Source organism: Rhinopithecus bieti, unplaced genomic scaffold (genome assembly GCF_001698545.2).
Source record: "Rhinopithecus bieti isolate Rb0 unplaced genomic scaffold, ASM169854v2 scaffold_12716, whole genome shotgun sequence".
Classification (NCBI taxonomy): Eukaryota; Metazoa; Chordata; class Mammalia; order Primates; family Cercopithecidae; genus Rhinopithecus; species Rhinopithecus bieti.
Window position 1 is genome coordinate 86,085 of NW_016807174.1, and position 7,380 is coordinate 93,464.

Sequence of the window (7,380 nt, forward strand, 5' to 3'; positions counted from 1 at the left end):
TTTTTTTTTTGAGCAAATGTCTCACTCTGTCACCTAGGCTGGAGCGCAGTGGTGTGATCTTGGCTGACTGCAACCTCTGCCTCCTGAGTTCAAGCTGGTATTACAGGCATGCACCACCACATCTGGTTGTTTTTATTTTTTCGTAGAGATGGGGTTAGAGACGGGGTTTCATCCTGTTGCCCAGGCTGGTCGGAAGTGATCGGGCCTACTGGGCCTCCCAAAGTGCTGGGATTACAGGCATAAGCCATGGCACCTGGCTGAGGAATTTCTTTTTCTTTTTTTTTTTGAGTTGGAGTCTCGCTCTGTCGCCTAGGCTGGAGTGCAGTGGCGCGATCTAGGCTTACTGCAAGCTCCGTCTCCCGGGTTCACACCATTCTCCTGCCTCAGCCTCCCGAGTAGCTGGGACCACAGGCACCCACCAGCACGCCCGGCTAATTTTTTGTATTTTCAGTAGAGATGGGGTTTCACTGTGTTAGCCAGGATGGTCTCGATCTCCTCACCTCGTGATCCGCCTGCCTCAGCCTCCCAAAGTGCTGGGATTACAGGCATGAGCCACCGCACCTGGCCTGAGGAATTTCTTAATCTGATAAATGGCAGCTCACACACACACACGCTCCTAAAGCAATTGGAGAGACACTGAAAGCTTTTCCTTTGAGAATTTGATGGCTGCTATTGCCACTTCTAATTCTACACTGTACTGAAAGTTCTAGCCAGTGCTAGGCGAAAAACATGACTGAAAAGGAAAAAATACAATTTATTATTTTCACATGATATAATCATGTACTATAACATCCAAAAGAATCTATAGATAATTTAGTAGAACTAATAAGTGAGTTTAGGCTGGGTACAGTGGCTCAGGCCTGTAATCCTAGCATTTTGGGAGGCAGGGGCTAAGGCTGGCAGATCACTTGAGCCCAGGAGTTTGAGACCAACCTCGGCAACATGGCAAAACCCTGTCTCTACAAAAAAATCAAAAAATTAGCTGGGCATGGTGGCACCTGCCTGCAGTCCTAGCTACTTGGGAGGCTGATGTGGGAGGATTCCCTGAGTCCAGGGAGGTTGAAGCTACAGTGAGCCATGATCACGTCACTGCACTCCAGCCTGGGTGACAGAATGAGACCCTATCTCAAAAAAATAAAAAGTGAGTTTAGTCAAGTGGTGAATTACAAGATTGATAAATAAAATGAACTGCATTTAAATCAACATTTAGAAAATAAACATTTTAAAGGGATATCATTTCAATAACCACAACATATCAAATATGTAGGAATAAATCTCATCAAAAATATGCAAGCTTTCTACACAGAAAATAAGAAAACATTGTAAAGAGAAATGGAAGGAGACCTAACTGAATGAGAGAATATCTCTTTTCATGGGTTGGATGAGTCAATATTGTAAAGATTCAATTCTCCCCAATCTATAGATTCAACGCAATTCCAAAAATATTTCTATCAGGTGTGTGTATTTAACTAGTTGATTCCCAAATTTATATGGAAATGTAGACCGCCTAAAATACACAAATAATTTTGAATAAAAAGAAAAGATGATTGTACTCACTTGACTGGAAATAAGGACTTATGAGAAAGCTACAGTAAGATGGTTGTGCTACTGGCACACAGATGAAAAATCAGTGAACAGGATAAAAGGTCAGAAACAGACTCATATTCTGCAGGGTATTAAAGTAATGAAAATCTTCTCAACCAGTGTACTGGAATAACTGGATAGCCATATATGGAAAAAGATGAAACCTAACCCCTTCCTCACATCATACTTATAAATCAATTTTAAAAGGAATGAACCTTCTAGAAGAAAATATAGTAGTAGAATGTCTTTAAACTCAAGGAAAATTTTCTTAATCAGGACACAAAAACACAAACTTGATAAAAGGAAAGCATAATACCTATGATGGTAATACAGCTAAGAACTAAAGGCAAATCACAGAGTAGAAAAGGTTTCTTGAAATACATATATGACCAATAACAGAATGGAAATCAGAATACATAAAAAACTGCAAATCAAGAGAAAAAAGACAAATAATCCAGGAGAAAAATGGGTAAGAAAATTTAATAGTTACTTTACAAAAAAGGATATCCAAATACTTAATAATCTTAAGAAAACTTCCTCAATCTTATTAGTAATTACAGAAATGCAAATGAACACCACCATAATATGCCATCACACAAACACCCAACGGCTAAAAATAAAAATACTCAGAATTGCAAGTATTGGGGAAGATATGAAACGCTTCGAGTGTACAATACCAGTGGAGTGAAAATTGGTACAACTGTTTCAGAAATAGGTGACATTATCAAATAAAGTTCAAGATTAATTACCCTAAGACAGAACCATTTCAGTCTGAGGTATATACTCAACAAAAATACGGTCACATATGCAACAAGAAATGTGTATTTTTAAAAGCAGCATCATTGGGCCAGGCGCCGTGGCTTACCCCTGTAATACCCCCGTAAGCTCTTTGGGAGGCCGTGGTAGGCAGATCACTTGAGGTCAGGAGTTCGAGACCAGCCTGGCCAACATGGTGAAAGCCTGTCTCCACTAAAAATACAAAGCAGCCAGGCATGGTGGCAGGTGCCTGTAATCCCAGCTTCTCCAGAGGCTGAGGGACAAGAATCGCTTGAACCTGGGAGGCTGAGGTTGCAGTGCACCGAGTTCGTACCACCGCACTCCACACCCTGAGTGACAGAGTGAGACTCTGTCCAAAAAAAAAAAAAAAAAAGCAGCATTATTTATCATAGCAAAAATTGGAAACAAGCCAAATGTAAAAGGAAAAAAAAAGAGATTCCATTTGCAGTCACAATTTGTGTAGGAATGAATTTTTGAAAATATATGCAAAGACATAATGAAGAAAATATAAAATATTATTAAAGAATGAAGAAGATTAATCACACGTATAACTTAATATCACAAAGTTGTCAGTTCTCTCAAGTTAATCTATAAATTCAGTGTAGTTCCAATGAAAATCCTAAACATGTTTTATAGTGGAACTTGACAAAATTATTTTAAAATTTAATGTATGAATAACGTTCCAAGAAGAGCAAGACAATTCTGCCTTTATCAAACTACAATATAAAGCTACAATAATTACAAAAGTGTGATATAGAGAACTTAGAAACAATTTTGAATATTTGTAGAAACTTGGTATATGATTGAGAGGAATTACAAATAAATGGAGAACAAAATAGCATGCAATTGATGATGTTAGGACCATTGGCTACCCATATGGAAAAAAAAAAACTTCCCCCAAATTTCAATTAGATTAAAGACTCAAATATTAAAAATGCACCTTGAAGATTTTTGAAGAAATGTAGAATATCTTTACTACCTCAGTATAGGGGTGAATTTCCTAAACATGACAGAAAAGCATGAAATACATACACACACATAGACTAACACATTTTACTACATTTAACATTACAGACTTCTTTCCAGCACAATGGCTCACACCTGTAATCCCAGCACTTCGGGAAGCTGAGGCGGGTGGAACATTTGAGTCCAGGAGTTCAAGACCAGTCTGGGCAATATAGGGAGACCCTGTCTATACAAAAAATACAAAAATTACCCAGGCATGGTGGTGCATGCCTGTAATCCCACCTACTCAGAGGAGTTGAGGCGGGAGGATCACTTGAGTACAGGGAGGCTGAGGCTGCAATGAGCCGAGATTGAGCCGTTCTACTCCAGTCTGGGTGACAGAACGAGACCGTGTCTCAAAACAAAACAAAAATTTACAAACTTTTTACGACAAAATAAATCACAATCAAATTTTAAAAAAACACAGTGGGAGAATATACTTGCAATACTAAGAGAAATTGACATTCAGATTCTTTAAAGAACTCCTATAAATCAATAATAAAATATTTCTACTATCATGATACTACTGGTAACCTGCAGGCAGCAACCAATCAGAAGACAGCAAGACTAATATGAATGAACGTTTTTTAAAAAAGGCTTCTCTGGTGCATACCAGCTGGATATTCTCCAAACAACCCCCAAAAAATCAACAAAATATTAAGTGAACACTTATATTATGCAAACCCCTTCTCAGCAAAAGCTTTTAGAAAAAAGTCAAATCTGAAATCCTTGAAGCAAGGAATTAGCATTAGTTAGTAGAAAACTGATGCTACTGCTTGAATAATAACGTTTTAGTTTGGGCAATATGAAATGGCCATTTTTAAACCAAAAGATGGTTAAAAAAACGGCAACTTCAAGTGATTCAACCTCTATCTTCTTAATTTAACTATGGTATTGTAAATTGCCAGTTTATACCGAATAGTCAAACCTGTATTAACTAATGGGCTTGAAACTAGTTCTCAATAAGACTAAAACTTCATTTCACTGAATTATATAAGTCAGTTTACAGTGTTATGTTTTCCTGGAATTTGATATAAAAATGGTTTTACGGCCCTCTAAGAATGTAATTCTTCATGTTTGTCAAAAATTGTGAAATATCCTTACATGATTATTCAAAGCCTAAACCTGAATGAAAGAAAATCTAACTGAACTTAACTTGTTTGGTTTTACAAGTGGCTTTTCCCCCCATTTTAACCCCACCAATATAAACTTCTTTGTATCATTACACTAGAAAAAGTCCAGTATAATTTTTGAAATAGCATTTCTGTGTTGGTTCCCTTAATCTAAAAGATTCTCACCAAGTTTCAGAACAACCCTAAATAAAAACAGATATATAGACCAATGGAACAGAATAGAAAGCCCAGAGTAAATCCACCCATTTTTCAGCTGATCTTCGACAAAGGTGCCAAGAATCCACGATGAGGAAAGGGCAGTCTCTTCAACAAACAATACTGGGGAAACTGGATATCCACTTGCTGAAGAATGAAATTGCAACTTATCTCACCCAGTATACAAAAATCAACTCAAAGTAAAGACTTAACTGTGAAACTTGAAATTGGAAAACTACTAGAAGAAAACACAGGGGAAAAGCTTCTTGACATAGGTCTGGGCCCAAATTTTTTGGATATGACTGAAAAGCATAGGCAAAAAAAGAAAAAATAGACAAATGACATTGTATCAAACTAAAAAGCTTTTGCACAGCAAAAGAAACAATTATAAAGAGACAACCTACAGAATGGGAGAAAATACCTGCAAAGCATATATTCGAGAACAGGGTAATATTTTTTTTTTTTAAAAAAAAGGAACTCAAACAACACAATAGCAAGAGAACAAGTTACTTGCCTAAAAAATGGGCAAAGAACCTGAAAAGATATTTCTCAAAAGAAGACATATGAATGGCCTGGAGGTATATGAAAAAATGCTCAACATCATTAATCATCAGGAAAGGCAAATTAAAACCACAAAGAGATATCTTCATACCTGTTAGGATGGTGATTAACAAAAAGACAAAAGAAGAGTTGGTGAGGATGGAGAGGAAAGAGAACCCTCTTGTACACTGTTGGTGTGAGTGTAAATTAGTAGTTATTATGGAAAACAGCATGGGGATTCCTCAGAAAACTAAAAATAGAACTACCATATGATTTGGAGATTCCATTTCTGGGTATATATCCAAAGGAAATGAAATCTGCACTCCCATGTTCACTGCAGCCTTATTCATAATAGCCAAGCTATGGAGTCAATCTAAATGTCTGGATGAACGGATAAAGAATATCTGCTATATATAAATAAGAACATACTATTCAACCTTAGAGGATATCCTATCACTTGAGATAATAAGGATGAAAAAACTGGAGACCGTTATGTTAAGCGAAAGGAGCCAGGCATAGAAAGACAAATATTGGATGTCTAACTTATTTGTGGACTCTAAAAAAGTCAAATTCGTAGAAGCAGAGAGTAGAATGGTGGTTACCAGGGGCTGAGGAGAACAAAAAGGAGGGATTGTGGAGATGTCAGTTAAAGGATGCAAAATTTCAGTTAGACAGGAAGAACAAGTTCAGGAAATTTATTGTACAACATGGTGACCATAGTTAATAATAATATAGACTTGAAAATTACTGAGAGAATGCAATTTAAATGTTCTCACCACAAAAAAGTAAGAAGTATGTGGAGTATTGCATATGTCAATTAGGTTGATTTAGCCATTTTACAATGTTTACATATATCAAAACATCGTGTTGTATGCCATAAATATACTTTTATTTGTTAATTTAAAATAAAATAGCAGCCTTAAATAAAAGTATTCTGACACTCCAAAATTAAAGACTTTGTATTTTCAGAGATATAAACTAGCAAACAAAAAATAAAGATATCCAAACAGTAGAAAAACAAGGGAAAATATGCTCAACCCTCCTTAGTTCTTTTTTCCTTCCCTTCCTTATCCCCTCCCTATCTCCTACTCTTGCTCCTCTCCTCTTTCCTTTCTCCTTCCCTTCTTTCAGTCTTAGAGCTAATATTTTTAAATGCTAACAATTACTAATACTTAATAGCAACACATATCTTGTTCTTGTGCTTTACATGTATTTACATGTCTTTAGAATGGGAAGAATAAAAAGGAAAACGTTATTACCTTTGCCTCCTTTACAGTGAATCACTATGATGTTTTCAGCATCTTGAGCCAGCCACTCCTTTGCTTCCTTGGAGAATGCTACCATCTCCCTGATTTCAAGTTTAGGATTTTTAGTTGAATTAAAATATTTTCAAAAAATCAAGCCCAATATATTTAGCCCCCTTCTGATAGTCAACGTAGCATAAAACTTACCATAGAGTGGGGACATTATGATCATCAATCATGATTCTACTGACCCTATTGTGGAAGTGCTTAGGATCATAAGCTCTTTCACCTAAAATAAATAACATGTATGTCATATCTCTCTGTATAATAACACAGTAAATGAAGTTATGAATCATATAAAATATCTTATTAGAAATTCCGTATCCATTTCAAAAAGAGCTTTCCAACTTGCTCCTGCTGCTCTAAATAAAATAAACTTAAGGGTCTCAAAAACAGAAGGATAGTAGTGGATTATCCATCTCACGTCACCTAAACTCAACTTATTTTGGTTTAATAGGCGTAATTTTTAACTTTCTAGCAGACTATTCATTATATTATTGCAGGGTAGTTAGAAACCATGCAAGAGGCAAATGTAGCTGGCCAAAATGATTGCCCCCTGTCTATTGAGTATACAGGTAGAGAAAAAAATTAAGACAGAGTGGTAAGCTGGGTTGAGACCTATTTTCTAAAGAGTTTTTTTTGCTTTTTTCCCATCTGCGGCCCTGCTCTCATCATAACCCACTGCTAATGGGTCAGGGGACTCATTTGTTAAATTGTCTATGTCCTCGTAACACAATCTGGCAGGAAAAACAGACAGATTTTCCTAAACCTAGTATTGCCAGAACAGATCTTCCCTAAAATGGTTTGCCTCCACTCCAGCCTCATTAGTCCTGCCAGAGCTG

General features: G+C 36.6%; 1 protein-coding gene across 1 annotated transcript in view; it reads right to left on the reverse strand.

Annotated features, from left to right (window-relative positions):
* LOC108534885 (phosphatidylinositol 3,4,5-trisphosphate 3-phosphatase TPTE2-like) overlaps positions 1-6,558 on the reverse strand; it is a 35,517-nt gene extending 28,959 nt beyond the window's left edge. The window contains exon 1 of the mRNA XM_017880443.1: positions 6,494-6,558. The gene's annotated coding sequence lies outside the window, so the exon portion shown is untranslated. The remainder of the gene's footprint in view (positions 1-6,493) is intronic.
* Between the last annotated feature and the right edge of the window lie 822 nt (positions 6,559-7,380).